At 47.2% G+C, this 13,022-nt stretch overlaps 1 protein-coding gene and 1 long non-coding RNA gene across 4 annotated transcripts in view; one reads left to right on the top strand and one right to left on the bottom strand.

The window, feature by feature from the left end:
• Window positions 1-13,022, bottom strand: part of B4GALT3 (beta-1,4-galactosyltransferase 3) — a 74,483-nt gene that overhangs the window by 42,533 nt on the left and 18,928 nt on the right. Inside the window, exon 1 of one of the 3 annotated variants that reach the window (XM_068252263.1) lies at window positions 5,637-5,715. The exons of the other annotated variants lie outside the window; for them this stretch is intronic. The gene's annotated coding sequence lies outside the window, so the exon portion shown is untranslated. Of the gene's footprint in view, window positions 1-5,636; window positions 5,716-13,022 lie in introns of those variants that run through there. 3 annotated transcript variants of the gene reach the window in all.
• LOC137532108 (uncharacterized) lies at window positions 5,780-10,073 on the top strand. The gene is made up of 2 exons (XR_011023859.1): window positions 5,780-5,950; window positions 9,839-10,073. It is a non-coding gene; the product is annotated as an uncharacterized lncRNA (long non-coding RNA).

The following is a 13,022-nucleotide window of genomic DNA, read 5'->3' as shown; positions in this document are numbered from 1 at the left end:
CTCTGACGATTTTCCTGACGACCGCCAATTTTTTGAGTGACGAGCGGCTGTTTACGCAATCTCTTGATGTTGGCACAGGCGCACGATCACACGAGCGTCGTGCGGCGATAATGGCCATCAATAAGATCCGACGACTCCCACACAAAGTACCGCGATCGCTTGAAGTCTCGTTGCGCCCGTCGTTTAGCATCGCGCATACTCGGCGGCCAGAAGATGAAGGAAGATGGATCAGGGGAGGGCTTGTCGTCAGGGAGACGGTCGCTGGATCCATCCGCTCTGCATCGCGAGGTGAGTACTTAGCTTCAGATATGCCACAACCTAGATAGATAAGCACCGCTACAAACACCGGCTGTGAGGGTCACACTGTAGTCACTTCCTGTCTGAGTCAGGACTGAGTCAGCCATTTACATACCTGATATTTAACTCTTTCAGGCAGAGAAAGAACACAAGGAACACAGCATAGTTATTAGTGTGCTTGGCACTGTACATACCCATGTCTATCTCATGTCACATGTCACTTCGGGTATCCTTTAAACAATACTAGTTGTCTGAATAAAGGTAGCCATACATCTAACAATGATTGATTGACCGAGAGGCAGATCTCTCTCTGATCGAATCTGATTGAAGAGAGATCTGTCGGCTGCCCATACACCACAGACCAATTCCCGATCGATTTCAGCATAAAATGTCGCACCCGCTGCTGTCCCCCAATGTATAAATGCGTGTGCATGTGTATGTGCATTTATACATAGTCTTCTGAACCCACAGCTCTTCCATAGCTGCGTACACCCTGCTGGCGTGGAGTGTGTGATGTCACATGTCGGCGTGCTATGCGCCAGCAGTGTGTATGGGGCTAAGAGAAGAGTGGCGGATTCGGAAGACGGATGGACTCCCCAACACAGGACAGGTGATGTATAAACACACACATTATATGGATTACGTCAACAGCGCCGGGGGCCGTCCCAATATCGCTTACCGTTACCGACACGCATCTGATTGACCACGACAGCTCGACATCTTGCACCATGTCCGACCAATATATGCTAACAAATTCAGCCTGAAATTGGTCGCATTGTCGGTCGGGCTTCCCCTGCCGGCTCCGATTTTCATCAGACTCCGATTATAATAATCGAAACGGATGGTGGTGAGGTAGCCTGACGTAAGGCCACTTTAAAGGGGAACTGAAGAGAGAGGTATATGGAGGCTGTCAGGTTTATTTCCTTTTAATCAATACCAGTTGCCTGGCAGCCCTGCTGGTCTATCTCTCTGCAGTAGTATCTGATTAAAACCAGAAACAAGCATGCAGCTAGTCTTGTCAGATCAGACTTATAAGTCAGAACCACTAAAACACCTGATCTGCTGCATGCTTGTTCAGGGGCTATGGCTAATAGTATTAGAGGCAGAGGATCAGCAGGGCTGCCAGGCAACTGGTATTGTCTAAAAGGAAATACACATGACAGCCTCCATATACCTCTCTCTTCAGTTCCCCTTTAACACCAGAAACAAGCATTCAGTAAATCTTGTCAGATCTGACAATAATGCCAGAAACTCCTGATCTGCTGCATTAAAATATAAGGGAAGCCGCCGAGAGCCCAGTATAGTGTAGTATGTACTGTAAATTGGGTATGGAAGGTAAGTATAGGTAGGTTATACTCACAAACAAGGGTTACCGTCCAGGTAACCACTATGAAGGCAGGTGAGGAGATTAGACCTGTCCCCACTCAGGATTAAAAAGTTGCTCTCTGTAGATCGGGAAAAAGGAAGAATTCCCCTCCACCAGGGGTGGAAACAACTACAATAGTAGTACAGAGGTGCCAACAGGGTAAAAACAATGTTTCTTTAAAGTGAGTCTGAAGCGAGAATAAATCTCGCTTCAGACCTCATAGATAGCAGGGGCATGTGTGCCCCTGCTAAAACGCCGCTATCCCGCAGCTTAACAGGGGTCCCTTCACCTCCAAATCCCCTCCGCGCAGCGGGGGAGCGCTTCCGCATTGGGGCAGGGCTGACCGCCGCAGCCCTGCCCCACGCACGTCTGTCAGCGCGTATCTCCGCCTCTCCCCCGCCCCTCTCAGTCTTCCTTCACTGAGAGGGGCGGGGGAGAGGCGGCGATGCGCGTCTGATAGACGCGCTGAGAGGCAGGGCTGCAGCCGTTAGCCCTGCCTCCAGGAAGAGCAAAATTTACGACCAAGTTGGTCGTTGATTTTGCAGGGGGGGGGGGGGGGGTTTGGGGGTGAAGGGACCCCCGTTTAGCCGCGGGATAGCGGCGTTTTAGCAGGGGCACACGTGCCCCTGCTAACTATGAGCTCTGAAGCGAGATTTATTCTCGCTTCAGAGTCTCTTTAAAATGGTTAAAAATGAAGTACCCCCTCCAAAACAGACACAAAAAAATGCCGTTTTAAGCAAAAACCAGTTTATTTACATACTCCAAACAAGGTGCAACGTGTTTCGCTGGTATATCCTACTTCCTCAGGCAATAAATAGGAGCATATCACCAATGCTGTCCGGTACATAGTCACACACAAGAGGCGCCAGGCTACGTACCGGACCGTTTTTACCCTGTTGGCGCCTCTATACTACGATTGCTGAACTGCTGCATGCTTGTTCAGGGTCTGTGGCTAAAAGTATTAGAGGCAGAGGATCAGCAGGACAGCCAGGCAACTGGTATTGCTTAAAAGGAAATAAATATGGCAGCCTCCATATTCTCACTTCAGGTTCCCTTTAAGCCTTCAGGTCTATACATGAAAAATAGATTTGATGGGAGAAGTGCTTTAATGTCGGACACACTGCTGAGTACTCTGTTGGCTTTCAGACAAAGGATAATAATGGAAATAGTTTATATCCAGCGCTGATCAGGACAGCCATGTATAATTCAGTCACTAAGATTGCAAAATGGTTTCCTGAGATATTGCTAAAAATACCATCGCAAGTCACTTCCAGAGTCATCCGTAGAGTGCAATCCAGGCCAACAGTACATATCGTATCAGCTGCTTGTGACGGTTGTGTGTGACTGTGGTGACTCAGAGTGTAAGCTCCTCTGGTGCAGAGACTGGTGGGAATGGGTCAGTGATCTCTGTACAGCGCTGTGGAATATGTCAGAGCTATATAAATGTATAACAATAATAGTGTGTGACTGGGGTGAGGACATTAGAGTGTAAGCTCCTCTGGTGCAGAGACTGATGGGAATGGATCAGTGATCACTGTACAGTGCTGTGGAATATGTCAGAGCTATATAAATGCATAATAATAATAGTGTGTGACTGTGGTGAGGACATTAGAGTGTAAGCTCCTCTGGTCCAGAGACTGATGGGAATGGGTCAGTGATCTCTGTACAGTGCTGTGGAATATGTCAGAGCTATATAAATGTATAATAATAGTGTGTGACTGTGGTGAGGACATTAGAGTGTAAGCTCCTCTGGTCCAGAGACTGATGGGAATGGGTCAGTGATCTCTGTACAGTGCTGTGGAATATGCCAGAGCTATATAAATGTATAATAATAGTGTGTGACTGTGGTGAGGACATTAGAGTGTGAGCTCCTCTGGTGCAGACACTGATGGGAATGGAGCAGTGATCTCTGTACAGCACTGGGGAATATGTCAGAGCTATATAAATGTATAATAATAATAGTGTGTGACTGTGGTGAGGACATTAGAGTGTAAGCTCCTCTGGTGCAGAGACTAATAAGAATGGATTAGTGATCTCTGTACAGTGCTGTGGAATATGTCAGAGCTATATAAACGTATAATGCACACACTGACCGTGTGTAAGCTGTTGTATATGACGGCACTGTATTTATCTAAATATTGTTATACATACAGTGTAACTAGTTCCAGCACTGATTTTCTAGGAAACAAGCCAAACCTGCTTAGTCTAAGCTCCACTTTCAGGTCAGTGACAGTAGATTTCCCCCCCCCCCCCCAATCAGCTGACCTCCTCCTCAGCACAGATGATCAGGAGATGCTATGTCACTGACATGATACAAACATGGCAGGATTTAAGGCGAGGCCGCAAAGGCCATGGCCTAGGGCACCAGGAAGCAAGGGGCGGGCAGCGGGCCGGCACACTCATTACTCCGCCCCCCCCCCCCCCCGCCTCCGATCAGTTGACCTCCTCCTCAGCACAGGTGATCTGGAGATGCCAAGATTCTGACACGATACAAATTTAGCTGCCATTTGAGTGCTGTTTGGAATCACTGCTGCTATTTTAGATTGGTCCAAATTCCAACTGCATACAAACTGCAATAAAATGTTCACCCATCTTACTGATCATTCCTCTCCCTCCAGTCACATCTCCCTCACATCTCCAGTGACACTACATCAGGCCCGTCTCTTGGGTGTGGGCGGGGCATCGGCGGAGAGGGGGAGCAGTAGCACATGTACAGTTCGCAGCGGGATTCACCTCTCCGGGATCCACCCACTGCACATCTTATTCCTCCTAGGCGTCCTGTCTCACTGGTAACAGCGCCCCCCTGTGATCACAGGGGGTGCTGTTACAAGTGACATGGGGCACCTAGGACTAGGAAAAAGGAGATGTGGATCCCAAAAAGGAGAGTTCCTACTGCACTCTCTTGCCACCTACAGTGTGTGGTGGTGGTGGTGGTGGTGGGGGGGGTCTCTGGCTACATACATGGGGGGGGGGGTTCCTGTGTCTACGCATGCGGTGGTGGGCTGTGTCTAGTTAACACTGTGTCTCCTCTAGTTGCCTATACAGGAGGGAGGGTGGCTGGCTGCAACTTGCTACCTAATACTGGGGGCCCTCTCTGGCTACCTAAACAGGGTGTCACAGCTGGCTACTTACACCCGGGGTTCCCTCTTGGGATTGGATTGTAAGCTCCTCTGAGGACAGTCAGTGACATGACTATGTCCTCTGTAAAGTGCTGCAGAAGATGTCAGTGCTATATAAACACAGAATAATAATAATATGGTAGGACAGTAGACTATGACTATGGAAGGATTAGATTGTGAGCTCCTCTGAGGACAGTCAGTGACATGACTACGTACTCTGTAAAGTGCTGCAGAAGATTCCAGCGCTATATAAATACATAATAATAATATGGTAGGAGATTACACTATGACGATGGTAGGATTAGATTGTGAGCTCCTCTGAGGACAGTCAGTGACATGACTACGTACTCTGTAAAGTGCTGCAGAAGATTCCAGCGCTATATAAATACATAATAATAATATGGTAGGGCATGAGACTATGACTATGGTAGGATTAGAGTGTGAGCTCCTCTGAGGACAGTCAGTGACATGACAATGTACTGTTTAAAGTGATGCAGAAGATGTCGGTACTATATAAATACATGTTATTAATGATAATAAAAACCACACACATGCCCCCCATATAACAAGCAGTTCTATACTCCACATATGAACTCTGTTCCCTCTATAGCGCTGACTGTAACCATTTATTGCCTAGCAACTAACTCTCATCCACTCTGACTTCTGCCTTACCTAATCTGTCCATGACCCCCCCCCCCCCCCCCCCCTTCTCATAGATTGTAAGCTCCTATGGGTAGGACATTTCTCCCTCCTGTGCTATGGTCTTGTAAATATCTCTGCATGTCTTATTGCATGTACATAGGATAGGTTAGTGCTTTATGTGAACCAGATATGGCAATGATGATATTCCTTACACAAACCGCCGTCTCCCACCCCCAGAGGGACCCCAGAAGTGAGGAGTTCTGCAGCCTCGGTAAACAGACACACAGAATGTAAGGCAGGAAATTACATAGCAACAGAACCTGCATAGCAACCGTTACACGCCGCTCTCCCTGCATCTCCCTGCCTGCTTCCCCTTCTGTCTCTTCACATTTCCACAGACTAAAGGGAAGCGGTCGTCTCCCCACAGCCATCAAGTGTCGCAAAACACATCTTTCTGCAGCTAAAGATGGCAAAGGTATTATTAAAGGACAACTGAAGTGAGAGGAATATGAAGGCAGACAAGCAGGTAAATAGTATACAAGGGTGGGCCAGAAGGGTGAAAGAGGCGTGTTTTATGGGCACAGCGCAATCTATTCTATACGCTCTGATAAACAAGGAGACAAGGAGAGCTGACTAATCCACTAATGCTGGCTACACACAATGCGATTTCCCGCTCGATCGGCAAGATCGATTATTCCTGACATGTTCGATCGGGTTTTGATCGATACAACCGTCGATTTTGCATACTTAACATGAGTAAATCGACGGCTGTATCGATCGAGACCCGATCGAACATGTCAGAAATAATCGATCGACCAGTCGATCGAGCAGGATGGAGCGGGAAATCGCATCGCTTGTAGCCAGCATTAGGGCGAGTTGACCAGTCCAACCAGTCAATCGCCTATATACTGTTATATACTGGGTACCACATACAGTACAGCACCGGTATCTGTTCATATATTGCACCAGTATATGATTTTAAAGAAAAAAATTATTTGGTGTGCGTTGGAAGAGGGGGGGTAGTCTAGTACGGCGAGTATATCCCAAACTCTATATTTTACCTGGAAAAGTTGGGGGGTCGTCTTATACGCCCAGTCGTCATATACGCCGGAATATACGGTATTTGGCCACAGTAGTGTCTGAACAACACTAGAAACAAGCATGCAGCTAATCTTGTCAGATCTGACAATGTCAGAAACACCTGATCTGCCGCATGCTTGTTCAGGGTCTATGGCTAAAGATATTAGAGGCAGAGGATCAGCAGGGCTGCCAGGCAACTAGGAATACTTAAAAATATGGCAGCCTCTCATTTCAGTCACACTAGATGCACAAAACTGCTACAGGACTGAGGAGGGAGACATACGGTACTATGTATGAGAGTGTGTGTGCAGACATCTTACACTGTCCTTTATAGCCCTTCTACCACCGCTATGGATTGTATACCCCTTATACCAGCCGTTCTCAACCTTTTTAGCCTGGAGGAATCCTGCACATAATTTTTGTATCTCAAGTAACCCCTGCATTTATTTTGCAAGAGGAATTAACCACTTGAGGACTGCAGGGCTAAACCCCCCTAGTGACCAGGCCATTTTTAGCAAAATTGGCCACTGCAGCTTTAAGGCCAAGCTGCAGGGCCGCACAGCTCAGCACAGAAGTGATCCCCCCCCCCTTTTCTCCCCACCAACAGAGCTCTCTGTTGGTGGGGTCTGATCGCTCCCCCCATGTTTATTTTTTTTAAATAAATATTATTGTTTGTTTTTTTTTTCTTTAAAAACCCCTGTTTCTTTAAAATTTCTTCCCTCCCTCCCTCCCCCCAGCCGGCCAATTATGGCGATCGGCTGTCATAGGCTTGTGCCTATGAGAGCCGATCGCTCGCTTGTCCCCCATGGGGACAGCCGTGTCACACGGCTGTCCCCAGTGCAGCGCTGCTGCTCATCGCAGCGCTGCACCTAGTAAATAGACAGCGTGATCGCCGTCTAAGTCTCCCGAGCGGATATAGCCGCTCGGAGACTGAAGGCGGGGCGGAGCTCTGCCCTCCGAGCATGAGATGCGCGCGCACCATGCGCGCGATCTCATGCAAAACAGAGCCCCAGGACTTTACGCCAATTGGTGTTAGGCGGTCCTGGCGTGACGCGGGCGGCAAAAGGTTAACTTTAAAAGTAGGTGAGGCTGTTTATTTCATTACCAGCTATTACAGTGTCCCCCATTATACGGTCTCCTTATTCTGGTACTTTTTATTGATGTGCTCATTATTCTTTTGACACCCAATTTAGTGTTTTTTAACAGTATCCCCTATTTTAATATTCTTTATCATACTTTCCCCACATTAATTGCCTCAAATCACTAAGCTTTATCAAACGTTTAATAATTTACCTTATGGGTAAAATCTAATTTTGAATTCACTAAGGTGTTATATATATTTATCGAATGTTTTATCGATAAAAACGTTCAATAAATCTATAACACCTTAGTGAATTCCAAATTAGATTTTACCCATGAGGTAAATGATCAAACGTTTGATAAAGTGTTTGATAAAGCTTAGTGAATTGAGGCCATGGAAAATGCCAAGGAACCCTGGTTGAGAAAGCCTGCCCTATACGGTCCCCTATACCCTCCCCACCCATCCCACCAGCACCCCCTCCATTACTCCCCCATGCATTACACTGTTTTGGTTTGGCAACATGGACTTGTTCCTGTCAATAAAGCTTTTTTGAATTGAATTGAAGAGACACACACACACACACACACACAGGGCACTTGCAAACTAATCAGGAAGTGGAGGAGACGTGTTCGCCAGCATAAATGTCTGATCTTGCTGCCCGGAAGCTGCCTTCCACGCATGCTCAGTGGGGTCCCTCGCTCCCACTTCTCCGCTTCCACACCTCTTACACTTCCCAAATTTTCAGGGTAAGGAGGGGACCCCCTGAACTACCTATGTGCCAAATTGGAGCCCCGCTGGTTCCAGAGATAGATTACAGAAACCTATCTCTGGAACCAGCGGGGCTCAGGGGCTGCAATTAGGCACATCAGTAGTTCTGGGGGTCCCTTCCCTACCATGAAAATGTGGGGAGTGTAGGAGGTGCGGCAGCATAGATATTTGGGGCGTATAGCGCCAACAGCATCATTGAATAGGAAATGTGGCAGCACAGGCTCCTACCTACTGCGCATGCGGGCAGTGCAATCAGACAACACTGGCAGCAGGTAATGTATAACTACGCTCCTGCCTACTCTCACACTGAACCCCCCTCCCTCTGTCTAACCCTAAGGCTCCGCCTGGTGCTGCTTAAAGAGACCCTAAAGCCATTTAAAAAAATAGTTTTTAGCCATTATTTAGCTTAATTGATGGTCAGTGCTAAAACGCTGCATTCCCACGGCAGAACAAGAGTTTTATAACCCCCAAATCCTAGGGCAAAAATCCAAGTCGTGGATTTTGCTGCCCAGGGAGGCAGAGCTTAGGGCTGTAGCTCTTCCTCCATTCGCGTCAATCCACCGCTGATCGACGCCCATCCCCGCCCCCCTCAGTGAAAAGACTGAGAGGTGCGGGGAGAGGCGGCGATCAGCGGCGGAATGTCGCGAGTAGAGGCAGGGCTACAGCCCTAAGCTCTGCCTCAATCAGGAAGCGCTCCCCGCTTTTTCTCCCCCGGGGATTTGGGGGTTATAAAACCCTCATTCTGCCACCAGGAATGCGGCGTTTTAGCACTGATCATCATCTTTAAGCTAAACAACAGGTAAAAACTAGTTTTTAAAATGGCTTCAGACTCTCTTTAACCTTAACTACTCCCCTCGCCATTTATCGGACACCTTAATTACTGTGCATGGCGGCTAATTGCAGCTTTTTACTATTACAACTTGGAAATTGAGGCTGAGAGAAACAGACAGACACACCCAGGGAGTGTGGCAACACTGTGAGCAGAAGGCACTTCCTGCTGCACTGCCCCACATATATTGCAACCAGAGGGGGTAACCTTAGGGGATCAGCGCCTGCGGGGGGCGGGAACTACTAACATTCCCTATGATACCCCAGATCAGGTGCTTTTGTGGCTACACTTGTTATAGTTGTGAATATCCTGATGGCCATACTTGTTTTATGATCCTTATAAGATGGGCCCCAAGGCCTTGAGGGTCATCAAGAGAAGGCAAGGGGAAGGTTTGTGAATATTAAAGTGGCTCCATCAAAGTTTAGCAGGGGGGCCTCATGATTTGTAGTTATGCCCCTGACTGCAAACAGGAAAACCTACTGAGAAATTGCTGGACTTTATCCCACACTCTCTCTACTTTTACTGAAAAAAGACCTAAAGAAACTTGCACAGCTGGACAGCGACATCTTTTTCTTGAGGTCGAAAGCTCACTGTTTATCCATCTCTAAGTTAGTTAATAAATGGTATCATCCTGATTCAAAACTTCTTACTTTTAGAGGTTTAGAGAAAACTCTATATTCTACTGGGAGAGGAGGAAGACAACAGTGACAATCGCTGCACGCCACGTCACAGCATGCCACAAACTGAGAAGAGGAATCCACAATTCCAACTGCTGCACACTATGTCACAGCATGCCACAAATAGAGGAGGAATCCGCAGTGACAATCGCTGCACACTATGTCACAGCATGCCACAGACTGAGAGGAGCATAAATGTACTCTAATCTGATAATGTCCGCAGACTGCTTACCCATTGTACCCCTCCCCCTCCTCCTCCGTCTGGAAACTTTTTATATTTCTGTCAGAATTTGAGACAGGAGGGAGAGAGCAGAGAGGGGCCGTGTGACTGTGCAGGTGACAAAGGTATGAGGTGGCTGTTGGATAAGTAAATATGTAACCTTCAGCTTTGACAGAGGTGGAATGTTCTCACAGTGCTGGTTAATACCACAAATGATCTCAGCGGTGTTTCACGCCAGTTGGATGCTCTCAGCGCCTTGGTTCTCTGCACTTTGCAGAAAAGGGCCACTTATGTCTGTGTGATCAGAACATTCTAGGAACAAGTGCCATGCAGAAACACACACACAGAAATACAGTCACCCAGAACTATCAGGACCAGCTAGGGAAACAGTACCGGACAGGACTGCATACAGACACATCATACCAGTGTTCTCCCCAGGCTCTTTTAGCCGGATGCTCCACCCGGCTAATTTTAGGGAGCACCTGGCTGTCTTCAGCTCTCCTCCTCACCCTCTTATGCTGTAAGCAGAGTTGCGCCAGCCCTGCATTCCACCGCCGTGCCCCATCCAGCTACTTTTTGATGCCACCCGCCAGTAAAAAATTCTGGTGAGAACACTGCATACTGTTGGTTAGGGGGGGGGGCAGCACACAACACAATGGAGCGAATTCTGGCAGGAAGGGTAAAGAGGGGAACAATGTATACCTCTAAGATAGAGCTTTGTTTACAATACAGACTATGACTATGGTAGGATTAGTGTCAATGACATGACTATGTACTCTGTCAAGTGCTGTAGAAGATGTCAGTGCTATATAAATACATAATAATAATAATATGGTAGGACATTACACTATGACTATGGTAGGATTAGATTGTGAGCTCCACTGAGGACAGTCAGTGACATGACTATGTGCGCTGCCAAGTGCTGCAGAAGATGTCAGTGCTATATAAATACATAATAATATGGTAGGACATTAGACTACGACTATAGTAGGGATTAGATTCTGAGCTCCTATGAGGACAGTCAGTGACATGACTATGTACTCTGTAATGTGCTGCAGAAGATGTCAGTGCTATATAAATACATCATAATAATAATAATAATAATAATAATAATAATAGTAATAACAACAACATGGTAGGACATTAGACTATGACTATGGTAGGATTAGATTGTGAGCTCCTCTGAGGACAGTCAGTGACATGACTATGTACTCTGTTAAGTGCTGCAGAAGATGTCAGTGCTATATAAATACATAATAATAATATGGTGGGATATTAGACTATGACTAAGGTGGGATTAGACTGTGAGCTTCTCTGAGGACAGTCAGTGACATGACTATGTACTCTGTAAAGTGCTGCAGAAGAGGTCAGTGCTGTATACATGCACTGGAATATGGAAGGAAGATTTTGTGGTCTTGCTTTGCTGGAAAGTTAGAGTATATAAACTCATTCCTGCTCAGCTACAGACAACTTGCTGTGACAAAGCCTCTTCCATGGAAATACAAACAGGCCTTGTCAGCCAGAGCCATTACTTGTTCTGAAGCCGCAGTCCTGCCCAGAGCATCTGTGAGCTCTTCCCATAGAGGAGCACCAGCAGGGAAGAGGATTGTGAAAGAAAGTTTGTGGTTTACATACAAAACAGGGCCAGAGAAACTCAACGCTGCTTCCAGGAGGCCTCTGGTGCCCAGCTGGTGGCCCGGCGGGTACAGCGCTGTACCAAGGGACAAGGCAAGGGACAACCCAACACAATCGGCCCATTTATAAGAAGAGGCAGCATTTATTAGTACGGTGGATCCTATTTTGTTAGGTTGATTTTCAATCAACAGATTGTGTATTCGTCTACAGCTGCTCAGTAACGGAGCAGGATTTCCAGGAATAAACCTGTAACGCCAATGAGGCATTTGTTTAGTTTATTTGACAGCAACATGTGACGAAGTAACAGCAGACTAGAGACAGCAAATGATTAGAGAACCCTGTAGTGGATCCAAGTATATGAAGGCAGTGCTATATCCTGAATATACATTTCAGGCAATAAATAGGACACATATCATAGAGCTATTTAGGGAACACCCTTCTCCTGTGGCTTACCCTAATATTTCCCACCTCCTGTGTCTAACCCTAATCTGCAATCTTGCTGTGCCTAATCATAAAATCTGCCTCCTCCTGTGCCTAACCCAAACCTGCCCTCCTCCTGTGCCTAACCGTAACATTTCCCACCTCCTGTGCCTAAAGGCCCATACACATGTCAGATTTTTGCGAACGACCCGTCGTTTGAACGTTCCGTCGTTCCGACGTCAAATCCGTCGTGTGTACAGACTATCGTTCGGGTGATAACACTGGTTTTCAGCGATCCGCCAGGCGGATCGCTGAAAACCAGTCTTATCACCCGAACGATAGTCTGTACACACGCCGGATTTGACGTGCGAACGACGGAACGTTCAAACGACGTGTCGTTCGCAAAAATCCGACGTGTGTATGGGCCTTTAGCCTAACCTGCTTTCTCGTGCGCCTAACCCTACTACTACCCACCTCCTGTGCCTAACCCTAATATGCCCTCCTCCTGCGGCCAGTGGGCGGCTCCAGGATTTATTTATTTTTTTTGGGGGGGGGGTGCTTATGCAGGTGCTGGATCAATTTCTGGGGTAGCTGATGACCCGCAAAAATGGGCGTGGCTATAACCTGCAGCGCGCAAAGCGCGACGCGGCAATAAATGGGCATGGCCATGACCGGATGAGGGCGGAGCTAACTGTAATTTAAATTGAACCCGGGGTAAGAGTGATATGGAGGCTGCCATATTTATTTCCTTTTAAACAATACTAGTTGCCTGACAGCCCTGATCCATTTGGCTGCAGTAGTGAACTGGATTACACCAGAAACAAACATGCAGCTAATCTTGTCAGTTCTGACAATATTGTCAGAAACCACTGACCTGCTGCATGCTTG

Source organism: Hyperolius riggenbachi, chromosome 9 (assembly GCF_040937935.1).
Source record: "Hyperolius riggenbachi isolate aHypRig1 chromosome 9, aHypRig1.pri, whole genome shotgun sequence".
Classification (NCBI taxonomy): Eukaryota; Metazoa; Chordata; class Amphibia; order Anura; family Hyperoliidae; genus Hyperolius; species Hyperolius riggenbachi.
This window is presented reverse-complemented; position numbering and strand designations above follow the sequence as displayed.